A 12,981-nucleotide genomic window follows, 5' to 3' on the forward strand; every position below is an offset into this window, starting at 1 on the left:
TCTCTCCCCGCTCACGGACGGCAATCTTCCCTTCGATCCTGTTGCATTTTAGCGGCTGGTAGGGGTTTCCTCCACCCCTGGCAGCGGCCCAACCGCTGCAGGCGGCCGGTAAGGAGCCCCTCCTGCGCCCCCCTCCTCCTTCCCGGGCTTCGGCTTCATTGTAACGTGTTAAAATGGAAAGGAGGAGGCAAGAACCAGCTTGACAATATAAATAATCATCTGTGTAGTGTACATCTGTTGTGCAAAAGGTTTGTACCAAGGAACATAATGCAATTACAATTGAGACTAAGGTGGCTACTGATCAGTTTCACAGTCATTTATCAAACAGGAATCTAAATTATTTTAACTCTCAAGATGTCCAGATCTTCAATCTTTGGTCAGACTTCATGTGCACAGAGGCTGGAAAATAATCCCAGCTCATTGGTTGTGTAACCGCGTTATGGCATTAGGGAGTGGTGTTCTGTAGTGACGGAACAGGGAGGTCGGGGAGCACTCCTTCATCTTTACTGGAGAAACAGTGGTCTGATTACACTGATTTAGAACCAGACTGTGGCTATTATCATTCCATAGTCATAATTTATAAGCAATTAATTTTGACTGAGCTCAAAACAGTACTGTTTTGTGAGGAACTTACTACAGCAGTGTAATCTTATTACCAGATGAGCAGCGGCCATCAATAACACATGCACATTGTATTGCAGTGATTGCAGTGCTGTTGTTCTCTGGGGTGTAAGATTGACATCAGCATTGCTGTTGTGCCAGTGCAGGCCTGAACTGTGCTGATTGTGTACGTTTCAAAGACCCACAGCTCCTCTTGAAATGCCTGGTCTCCTGTGGTATTTTAGGATTGATCAAACACACACACTGACATGCAACATGTTTGTTTGGCACTGATGCTACAACTAACATATGCGCACAGTGCACACACATACCAGCACACACACATCGGATTTTGCCTCATGGTTTATGCTTTAGACCAGTGATTCCCAACCAGGAGTAGTGTATAAAACATAAATTATAATTTTAAACTAAAAATATTAGGGCTGTCAGTAATACTTGATCTAAAAATGAACATTCTGTCATCATTTACTCACCATCATGTAATTCCAAACCAGTATGACTTATGCAGAACACAAAAAGGAGATGTTTTATCTGTCCGTCTTTTCAGTACAATTGCACAAAATAGTACCTGGCTTTAACCTTTTGAGACCGGAGCGTGACTGCTGTGTGCATTTTCCATTTCCCTTTTTGATTTGTAACTAGTAGCAACTAATAAACAAGCAAAAAATAAATAAATATAATATTCTAGAGCGAATAGTTTTCCCGAAAATGTATGGCATGGCATGAAGTTATAAAATTTTAAATAATACCAAACCATAGAAAGATTTTTTTTTTTATCATATTGTTTATGTTTCCAGGAGTGATAGGAATTTATGTTTTTGAGACGTTACAGACATTACATCAGAAATTAGCATAATTAATTCTGATTCAAAGTAATGGCCAGCATCATCAAAATTATACATTATAAATTCTGAATCTATGTATTAATTACCATTGTCCCATTCCTGCAAAACATGTTGAGTTGTCCAAACATCATCTGCAGCCTGAATCTGAACTTTTGATAGGAAGTTTGTATTGAAGGATGCCATAGGATGCTCCCTTGCTCCCTAATTAGTAAATGGCTTAACCTCCAGTGTACTGTCTGTGTGCACTGGTCTCAGAACAGTTTGAAATGCAACTTATTTTCATCCTAACTCCATATAAAGCCTCTTAAAGTAAAAATGTTCAGCTTTTAGATGAACCCATTGTTCCCCTTCTGTCGCTCTCTCCACGTTGTGTCGGAGAAGCGACACTAGGGGTCTCTCTTGAGCGCCGATATTCACCTCTGATCTTATTGAAAAGGGCCAATGGGAGTTGGCAGTCAGTATTTGCATACTCCGCCCCCGGACATACGAGTATTTAAGCGGGGCAAATACGGGAGTTCATTCAGAAAATTTCTTCGGAGCCAATGGTCTGTCTGCAGTTTGCTGCGAGTTACACGCCACTTAAACGTTCCTGTTTTCCTCTGACGATCTGCATGCTGTTGGATCTTGACGGCGACAACAGCGGCTTTCTCCTTCTCAGTGCACGGCGTGCATTGTTGCCCCTGAGCCTCGACAGCGCAGACACGCATACACACACACTGTGTATTAAAAGAGTTTTTAGTAAAAGAGTAATTTTCTCTAAAAGAGCAAACACAGCGCCGTTGAACGTCCTTTTAAGGACGCGTCTTTTCAAGATGCCTTTCCGCCCCTGTGTCGTTCCTGGATGCGGTAGAGTGCTCTCTGCTTCAGACGGCCACAGGCGCTGTCTCGTGTGTTTGGGCCGCGATCACACCGAGGCGGCGTTTGTGGATGGTTCATGTTCTCACTGTGAGAACATGACCATGACCACGTTAGCGATCGCGGCTCGCTTTCAACAGAAAGCAAGCCACCCCAGCTGCACCCGCATTGCTCCTTCTTCCCACGGGATTAAGGACGGTGCGGTTAGCGCTGAGGGCGATTTGGGGCAGCAGCGGGTGCAGTTTCGCCGGGTAGCCCCCGCGAACCTCCCGTTCCCGACACGCTCGCTGGTCTCCGTCCACGCTCAGCGGCGATAGCGGCTTCGCCTCACGGCCCGGCTGTCTATCCTCCCGAGTCCGAAGCAGATGAGCTCACCGCTGCATCGGAGAGTGCGGTGTCTGATGCCGAGGACTCCCTGGACTGCCGCCTTTGGGCCAGTAGGCCCAGGCTGAGGCCGGCGCTCAGATGTCCGACATGCTTGCCGGGCCGCCTTGAGCGTGGGGTTGGACTGGAACCCTCCATCCTCCCCACAGCCTTCTCGGTTGGATGATTGGTTCCTGGGGGTAGCCGCCGTTCGCGGCCTCGCATCCCCGGTCCCTTTCTTCCGGAGGTGCATGATGAGCTGGCGTCTACGTGGAGAGCCCGCTCTCCGCTCGTCTAGGTGCCACCCGCTCCACTCTCTCCATCCTCATCGGCGGAGAGCGCCACGGGTATGACGCGATTCCCCAGGTTGATAGGGCAGTTGCGCACAATCTATGCCCCGGTAGCCCTACCTCCTGGCGGGGTCGCCCCGTACTCCCATCCAAGCCCTGTAGGACAACATCCTCGCTTAACGCGAAGGCCTACACTACTGCTGGACGCGCTGCCTCCGCCCTGCATGCGATGGCCCTCCTGCAAGTCCACCAGGCCAAAGCTCTCAGAAACATGCACGGGGTGGACCTGATCCTGATGTGCTGCAGGAACACATCAGGAACTGCGCTCAGCGACCGTCCTCGCCCTGAGAGCGACGAAGGCCACAGCGCAGGCACTCGGACAGACGATGGCCACCCTAGTGGTCCAGGAACGCCATCTTTGGCTCAACCTGGTCGAGATGCGTGAGGCTGACAAAAACCGCTTCCTGGACGCACCTGTCTCCCAGATTGGCCTTTTCGGTGACACCGTCGAGGACTTCGCCCAACAGTTCTCCGCGGTGAAGAAGCAGACGGAGGCCATTTCGCACACCATGCCCCGCCGCAGACCTGCCGCTACGGGCCCTGCCCCGTCTGCCCGCCGAGGGCGTCCCCCTGCGAGGAAACAACCTCAACCTGGGCCCAGCTCTCAGCCCCAGCGTCGAGCACTCCGCAGGCGGCGCACGCCCCCTGTCTCACGAACCCCCTCCAGGACCCGGAAGGCTCCCAAGCGTTCCTGAGACAGCCGACCCAGAGCCGTAGACGTTAGCTCCGGAGGTGGTAAGACCGCTCCGTCCCCCGGTGGAGGGCCGGGAGGAGAATCCTTTGTTTTTCATTTGCCACACCCCCTGACGGGGGCTGTGGTACCCACATTCTCAATAAAAGAGCTATTTCCTTTGCCACTGGGTCACCTGGCCCGCAAATGCCGTTCTCACAGCAATGTGCTTTCAGATCACAACAGTCCCAGTACACCGGACGCGGCGATCCCGCCTTCCGCCTGCCCATGACTGTCCCCCGGCTGGCCGGTTCAGACGAGTCCAGAGGACGCCAACATCAGACCTCCTCCTCAGTCAAGAACCCGCCCCTGCCGGGCGCGAGCAAGGTAAGTGCTTTGAGTCTATTCTCAGCACCTCAGCCTCAGGCTGCAACGAAGCCGCCCGACGCTGCATTACCTGTTCCGCCCCGCTGTGAGGCCCCTCCGGGTACGTCCAAAATACTCGTCCCTTTGGTGCCCCTAGCGCAGAGCTGGGAAGCATGGCTTTCGCTTCCCAATGCATCACGCTGGCTGCACCGGACCATTCGACTCGGTTACGCAATTCAGTTTGCCCGGCTCCCACCCCCCTTCAGGGGCATCCGCTTTTCCGCAGTACACGGTGAGCACGGCAGTTCCCTGCACACAGAAATTGCGACCCTCTTAGCCAAGGGCGCGGTAGAGCCCGTCCCTCCAACCGAAATGAGGAAGGGTTTCTACAGCCCTTACTTCATTGTACCCAAGAAAGGCGGCGGCTTACGACCAATCCTGGACTTGCGAGTTTTCAATCGGGCCTTGTTAAAACTCCCGTTCAAAATGCTTACGCAGAGAAATATTCTGGCTGGCGTTCAACATCTAGATTGGTTCGCAGCGGTGGACCTGAAGGACGCGTACTTCCACGTCTCAAATTTGCCACGACACCGACCCTTCCTACGGTTCGCGTTCGACGGCCAGGCGTTTCAGTACAAAGTCCTCCCCTTCGGCCTGTCTCTGTCCCCTCGCGTCTTCACGAAAGTCGCAGAGGCGCCCTTGCCCTGCTACGAGTAGCCGGCATCCGCATTCTCAACTACCTCGACGACTGGCTCATCCTAGCACACTCTCGAGAGTTACTATGCACACACAGAGACCAGGTGCTCCGGCATCTCAGCCGCTTGGGGCTTCAGGTCAACTGGGAAAAGAGCAAGCTCACTCTGGTTCAGAGCATCTCTTTTCTCGGGTTGGAGTTAGACTCAGTCTCAATGACAGCACGTTTCACAAGCGAGCGTGCTCAGTCGGTGCTGGACTGCCTCGCTTCCTTCAAGCCAGGCACAGTGGTCCCTCTAAAACTTTTCCAGAGGCTCCTGGGGCATATGGCGTCCTCTGCGGCGGTCGCGCCGCTGGGGTTGATGCATATGAGACCACTCCAGCACTGGCTCCAGACTCGAGTCCCGAGACAAGCATGGCACCGCGGCACGCATCGGGTAAGGATCACCCCGCCTGCCTCAAAACACTCCGACCCTGGACAGACCTCTGCTTTTTACGGGCAGGAGTGCCCCTGCAGCAGGTGTCCCGACGTGTCCTGGTCACAACCGACGCCTCCGGTCCGGGTGGGGTGCCGTGTGCAGCGGGCACGCAGCAGCGGGCCGTTGGAAAGGGGCCCCGCTGCGTTGGCACATCAATTGCCTGGAGTTGCTGACCGTCCTTCTTGCTCTCAGGAAGTTCCTCCCGTTAGTTCGGGACAAACATGTCCTCGTGAGATCGGACAGCACCACGGTGGTGGTGTACATAAATCGCCAAGGCGCGTACGCTCCGCCACATGTCACAACTCGCCCACCGTCTCCTCCTATGGAGCCAGCAGCGACTCAAGTCGCTGCGTGCCACTCACATCCCCGGCAAGCTCAACGTCGTAGCGGACGTGCTATCACGACAACGCCTGCCCGGTGGGGAGTGGAGGCTTCACCCCCAGTCGGTCCAGCTGATTTGGGAATGGTTTGGCAAGGCCCAGGTAGACCTGTTCGCCACCCAGGAAACCTCTCACTGCCCGCTCTGGTACGCCCTAACAGAGGCTACCCTCGGGACAGACGCGCTGGCACACAGCTGGCCCTCGGTGCTGCGCAAGTACGCATTTCCCCCAGCGAGCCTTCTTGCACCGGTGCTGTGCAAGGTCAGGGAGGACGAGGAGCAAGTCACATTGGTGGCCCCCTACTGGCCCACTCGGACTTGGTTCTCGGAACTCAGGCTCCTCGCGACAGCTCCTCCCTGGCGAATTCCACTGAGAAAGGACCTCCTCTCTCAGGGACGGGGCACGTTCTGGCACCCACGCCCAGACCTCTGGAACCTCCACGTCTGGTCCCTGGACGGGATGCGGAAGAGCTAGCCGGCTTACCGGCCACCGTTGTGAATACCATCAACCAAGCCAGAGCCCCCTCTACCAGGCACCTTTACGCCCTAAAGTGGCGCTTGTTCGCAGATTGGTGTTCTTCCCGAGCCGAAGACCCGCAGAGATGCGCGATTAGGTCAGTGCTTCTGTTCCTACAGGAGAGGCTGAACAGGAGGCGGTCCTCGTCCACCCTCAAGGTGTATGTTGCCGCTATCGCCGCCCACCACGATCCTGTAGACGGCAAGTCTTTGGGTAAGCACGACCTGATCCTCAGGTTCCTGAGAGGCGCCCGGAGGTTGAATCCCTCCCGGCCAGGCCTAGTTCCCTCCTGGGATCTCTCGGTAGTCTTGGCAGGACTCCAGAGACCTCTCTTGAGCAGCTCGAATCAGTTGGACTCAGGGCCCTCTCTCTTAAGAGCGGCCCTGCTGATCGCGCTCGCCTCCATTAAGAGGGTCGGGGACCTGCAAGCGTTCTCTGTCAGCGACACTTGCCTGGAGTTCGGTCCGGCAGATACATCTGTGATCCTAAGACCGTGACCGGGCTATGTGCCCAAGGTTCCTACCACACCATTCCGAGATCAGGTAGTGAACCTGCAAGCGCTGCCCCGGGAGGAGGCAGACCCAGCCCTTTCGTTGCTGTGTCCAGTGCGCGCCCTGCGTATTTACCTGGACCGCACACAGAGCACCAGACACTCTGAGCAGCTCTTTGTCTGCTTTGGGGGACGGCAGAAAGGGAATGCCGTCTCCAAACAGAGGCTCGCCCACTGGGTTGTCGACGGCATCACACTGGCTTATCACACCCAGGCCGTGCCCCTACCCTTGCGGGTCCGAGCTCACTCAACAAGGGGTGTTGCGTCCTCGTGGGCACTGGCCAAGGGCATCTCCCTAGCAGACATCTGTAGAGCCGTGGGATGGGCAACACCCAACACCTTCGCGAGGTTTTACAACCTCCGCGTTGAGTCAGTTGCGTCTCGTGTTTTCTAAGGTCCGAGCCCGTAGAACTCGTTAACACGTAGACCGACTGGCCGGGTGGATCGCTTGCGCCCAGCGCCCTTTTCCTGACGTCAAGGTAAAGTAATGCGCCTTCTTCCCAGGGCGCCCCACTCCGAGTCGGGACCCTGGTCGATTCCTCCCCAGCCCTCCGGGTCTGCGGTTCAGCGGAGGAACTCGCCGACCCAAGCCACTGCGGGTACCCTGGTGGCCACCCCGTACTGGTATAGGGGCTCCACAGGTAAAATAAGAAGGCCTCCTGTTCGGACTCCCCCTGTGTGTAATTCCACGGTTCTGTCCCTTCACGAGCGGACCCCGTGTCTCCCTTAGGCAGTTACAGCTGCCCGGTCGCCGTGCTGTAGCAACTCCCCTTTCGAGGCTGGATCTACCACCGCACCTTACTTTCCACACGAGCCCTAAGACGGCCGTGTGACGTGTCTACCACTTTTCCTCCCCAAGAAAAAGGGCAGGTGTGGTCTCCGCAGGGTCTGGGTAAGACCCCCTTCCCTATATGCGTGTAAGGGCCCCGGCCGTGATTGCTCTGTGCGAGAAATATAGAGAGAAAAGAGGCTCAGCCAGGCTGGCCCGTTCCCATGTTGGCAAACATCGCCTTGTTCCCCTCCCAGGGTAACTAGAAGGACTCCAATGTTCTTATGGGGCATTGGGGAAGGGTACGTGCAGCCAGGTACAGATGATGCGTGGCACTGGATGAAATCCCTGCCCGCCTCTGTATCGGCGGTCCTCGTACAAGGTTCAGCGCATGGCAAGATTGGAATGGGTCCCCTAGTGTCGCTTCTCCGACACAACGTGGAGAGAGCGACAGAAGGGGAACGTTTGGTTACGTATGTAACCTCCGTTCCCCGAGGGAGGGAACGACACATTGTGTCTTTCCTCCGCCATGTCGCTGAACCGAGCCACTGTTGTGGCCGGACCATTTCCGGCTCCTCAGAAAAATCCTGAATGAACTCCCGTATTTGCCCCGCTTAAATACCCGTATGTCCGGGGGCGGGGTATGCAAATACTGACTGCCAACTCCCATTGGCCCTTTTCAAAAAGATCAGAGGTGAATATCGGTGCTCAAGAGAGACCCCTAGTGTCGCTTCTCCGACACAACGTATCGTTTCCTCCCTCGGGGAACGGAGGTTACATACGTAACCAAACGATTCTCATTGTGATAATGCACAGTTAATATAGGATTTCTAAGAAAAAGATGTGCTCTAATCTTTTGACACAAACAGGTTTTAATGTAAAAACATAATTTGGTTTCTTACCAGATGTACTTTTGTCATTGTATATCCCAAAGATAAACTACGCTGTGATTGGTGCCATGTTTTTTAGTTACAAATGTTTAACCCTTTACCTGGCAGCACAAGGTAGATCAGTCAGTTTAAGTGAATTTAAATTATGTGTTGCATATAGCAAAGCCAAAATACAATGTCCATGCATGTGGACACGGGGTCGAACAATGTAATAGTTTAAAAAAGGACCTACAATATCATAAAAGTACTCAATACCATCTATGAATCTTATTACAAGTCTTTTTTTTTACATGTCAAATTTTTTATTTTTTAGGTTTTGAAGAGAATTATCCTGAAATTTCAGTTATTTTACAGTAGAAAATCTTGATGTCTGTTGCGTGTTCATGAATATAATTTGTATTCTTATTATTGTTATTATTTCATATATACATATAAATGCCCATTATAGCAAGAGTTAAAAGGTACATGTTTCTGGCTTGTTGTCAGTTAAGGGGTACTTGAGCCTTACATGAGGCTGTGGGGGTATAAAAGACAAAAGAAAAAAGGATGGGTGGGGAAACACTGGGTTTGATCAGGGTGTGTTAGGAAAACTGTGTGTGATGTACTGCTTAAGCTCTGTTTTTCACATGCAGATACACTCTCTCTCAACCACACATTCACACTCAGAGCAGAGGAGCAGTGTCCAGAGCATGGGGTGTTTGTGCTGAGCTGGTCTAGCCGTCAGGTTAAATAAGCGAGCAGACAGTTGATTCGCCATAGCCATTCATCAGCCAGAGAAAAGAGAGCAAAGAAAGAATGGAGCTCTCGCTCAGGGCTCTGTGGATCTCAGATATATGTGCTGCTTTTTCTTTGCAGTAAAATCTGGCCGTCTTTGTGTGTTTGTGTGTTTTTGCGCTTATGCATGTTGTTGTGGGCATGTGTTGTTGTTGTGTGTTAATAGTGTGTTAACAGCAAATGCTGCTTTTAAATACACTCATAAAGATGTCTGTTTTTCCTGTCTTTAAGTGCGCAAAGGATTTCCTCAAGCATATGGCTACTAATTAATCATTAATCATTTAATTATGATTTAATTAGTCCAGCAGTAGTATGTCACAAAAGAAGTGTCGTTCCAATTAGAATGTTTGCAATTTTTTGCTAAGCATATTGGGCAAATGCTTTAAAAATCTTTTGTCAAGTAACATAAACATTTAAATATAAATATAAATGTACTTGTTTAAGTGAAAACTATTGTTTAAATTAATAGAAATTAAGATTATTTTATTATTTTCTCTTTATCATTTATGTTGGCATTTAAAAATTGTATGCTGTGATTTTTGACCATACAAAAAGAAAAATAGCTGTGGCTGAGGGGAAGATTATCAGAGAATATCATCTTAAATTTCAGTCTATTCCTCACACAAAGCTATAGTATGGCTTCAGAAGACTTGGAATATAGTGCATAAAGTCACATGGACTACTTTTATGGTTCTTTTCTGACATTTCTTGTCCTAATGACAAATAATGACAGAATGTTTTTTTACATTTTCTTTTTGTAAAGTGTCAGAAATGTGGGAATGACAGATTAGAGTTGAGGCAGGGGTAACTGTCACAGGCATCTCAGAGAGAAGTTAAGATTGCATGGGATCCTGCGATCTTAACTGTATCCCATAGTAACCGCAACTGTGGAAACAGCTAGAATCATAAACATTTAGTCATAACCGCTCTCATTGCAGGCCACAGTTAAGTAGTTTTCATTGTGTCTTCATTTCTGAAACTGCAGAACAAAGGAGCCCTTCACCCTGGGTAAGCCATATCACTAAGCTTTACATTACAGCTAAATGGGAACATTTGTGCCCATTCTCCATTTAGTTTTATCGAATAACCACATCTGTATGCGCATTCCTTATTACACAGACTTGAACTTTGCTGGACTTGACATTTTGTGTACCATGTCCAACCAAGCTTGTGTCTTATTGGCTTCTCTTGGTTCCTTAGCTTCAAACCTGTGGGATTCACTCCCACGGCAGTATCTGTAATTTAACATGACAGCATTGGTTTTAACACCTGCTATCATGCTCACAAACACAACTCTTGAGGCGCCATTGCAGCTCTAGTCAGTAGTTGAGGGGAACCAGGGAAAACCTACTCTGAAATGGGACCGGGAGGGACTTCCCTTTGTCTTCCCCATCCAGATATGGTTCAGACAGGCCTCTAGCTAGGATGAAACCTGTATCCAACAATGGTCATGCTGGACACCCCGCTGTTCGGAGGAGGTATAGACATGAGCTATTGTGGCAGTTCTGTTGTGAGAAGGAGTGTGTGTGGGGGGGGGGGGGATTGGGGTCCAATCCCCCAATGACTGTGGCCATGGGGACAATATGTTTAGCTTTGTTTCATTATGTTTTTTGGGGGTTGTTTGTTTTAGGACAGATGTTGGATGCATTTAATTTGTAAATTAATTTATTAAAAACACTTTATTTTATGTTTGTTCACTTGTTTGTTTTAGGACAGATCTTTGTTGCACTAAAAACTAAACATGAATTTCGAGTGTCAGTTGGACTGTAATGTGGAATTTAGTAGAGTTTTGTTTTGTTTCATTTTTCATGTGTGATTGTTTGTTTTAGGACAGATGTTTGATGTGTTAAAAACAAAACACGAGTTGATGTTGGTAAGTTATTTAAAATAGGTTTTGTTTTGTTTTATTATGTTAGTTTGCTGGTTTGTTTTAGGAAAGATGTTTCATGAGTTAAAAACAAAACATGAACTGATAATGATACAATACAAAGCATTTTCCTTTGTTTCATTATGTTTACAAGTTAGTTTAAAGAGTTTTGTTTTGTTTCATTATGCTTGTAATAATAAGTGATTAATCTGCTGTCCATCACATCACAATAAGAACAAAAGACAGTCGAGATCTTTGGTATCTTCCCTTGTTGGCATTGATGCCCGTTAGTGGTTTGGTAACTGTCTCTGTACATTTGTGTATTTGGACAAAATGCACAAATTGGTTTAGGATTTGAGTGCATGCACACTCATACACACACACACACCACTCAATTTGAAAAATGCACTGATCCAGCATTGATGGAGCTACAAGATGAGCTGAACTGTCTGGGGATAAGTAGGTCAGCAGAGCTGAGGTAAGCCCTCCGGGAACTGCCATGTTTCAATAATAACCCCACTGCTGACGTGTGTATACAGTATGTGTGTGTGTGTGTGTGTGTGTGTGTGTGTGTGTGTGCGTGTGTGCGTGCGTGTGTGTGTGTTTAGTTTGTTCTTACACCTCTCCCAAACCTCCCAGTATCATAGTTACGACCATTTAATGCTCAGCTCATTAGTTTGCCAAACAGCAAAAGACTGTTCATTACCAACTCAGCATGTTCAGTTCCGTTATTATGTAGTTAAGCACCCTATCCATTCCATTGTCATTGTGCGTATACTACAATGTATATACTACCCAACATACTGAATAAAAAAATAAATAAAAGGAAATACTGTCGATTTGGAGATAAGTAGGTATATATGGGATTTAAGTCAGGATAAATGCATTATTGGGCCTCTAGGAAAACTTCCAATTCCCTAAATGTCTCCTGTTTAAATTTCCTATCTGGCATTTTATAGACTGGCAAGTTAACCTAACGCAAAAGATGAACTGTGTGAAGGTGAGTGCTTTGTTTGTGTTTGTGTGAGGGGGATACGGGGCCAGTGGTGAAATGTAGTTAGTTTATAATGGATTATTGATTGTTGAGAGAGAAAGAGAGAGAGAGAGAGAGAGAGAGAGAGAGAGAGAGAGAGAGAGAGAGAGGGAGAGGGAGGATGGCCCTCAGGGTTTATCCCAACTGGCCCCTCTCTTTCCCAACACTGAATAGTCTCTTTACGCCTCAGCACACACACGCACCCACACACATACACAAAATGAATTTTTGTCTGTGAGCAGACAGCCGCTACTCATACTGACTACAGGAGGGGACTAACTGAGATTTGTACTGTTGTCCTTCATACAAAGATTCACACCCACACACACACACACACACACACCTGGCACTGGCAATTGCACAAACAAGACAGTCAGAGATTCATTTAAACACAAAACACAATGGAAGGGAACTGCAATATACTATAGTACATCAGTCAGCATAACCATTTTGAAGAATGCAAAAAAGGTTTGCTATGTTTAGTATTGATAGAAAACAAAAATGAATGGCAGGATATCCTGATTCTGGGCCAGGATGTGTGTACTTTGTGAATTTTAACAGTTGTACCTTGTTGGAAAACTGAGCACTGTATTTACTCAATCTGTCTTTATGTTCTTGTTCAAATAATCAGAGAGCATGTCGGATAAGTGTTGCATAAGCAGACTGACTTAACATAAAGACGTGCTATTCCCTATGACTCTTAAATGAGGACATCAGCAGTCTGTCTCTCTCTCTCTCTCTCTCTCTCTCTCTGTCTCTCTCCCACTCACTTGTAAATGGTGCTGCATTAAATCTAATGTATTTTTTCCTCTAAATTCAGTTATGCAGTATGATTCCTGCCTTAAATTTGTAATTTTGACTGAACAAAAGACTTTCAAATGACATTATATAAAAGTACTCTGTTAGCTGGGGGTGGTCTCCAACACTGTGCCAAATTTATTTCCATGTAACATTTCTGTA

The 12,981-nt window shown here is 48.8% G+C and overlaps 1 protein-coding gene across 4 annotated transcripts in view; it reads left to right on the forward strand.

The window, feature by feature from the left end:
- Positions 1-12,981, forward strand: part of LOC127620316 (zinc finger protein 516-like) — a 65,841-nt gene that overhangs the window by 18,896 nt on the left and 33,964 nt on the right. The gene's annotated exons all lie outside the window — the stretch shown is intronic.

The sequence above is a fragment of the Xyrauchen texanus genome, chromosome 26 (genome assembly GCF_025860055.1).
Source record: "Xyrauchen texanus isolate HMW12.3.18 chromosome 26, RBS_HiC_50CHRs, whole genome shotgun sequence".
Lineage (NCBI taxonomy): Eukaryota > Metazoa > Chordata > Actinopteri > Cypriniformes > Catostomidae > Xyrauchen > Xyrauchen texanus.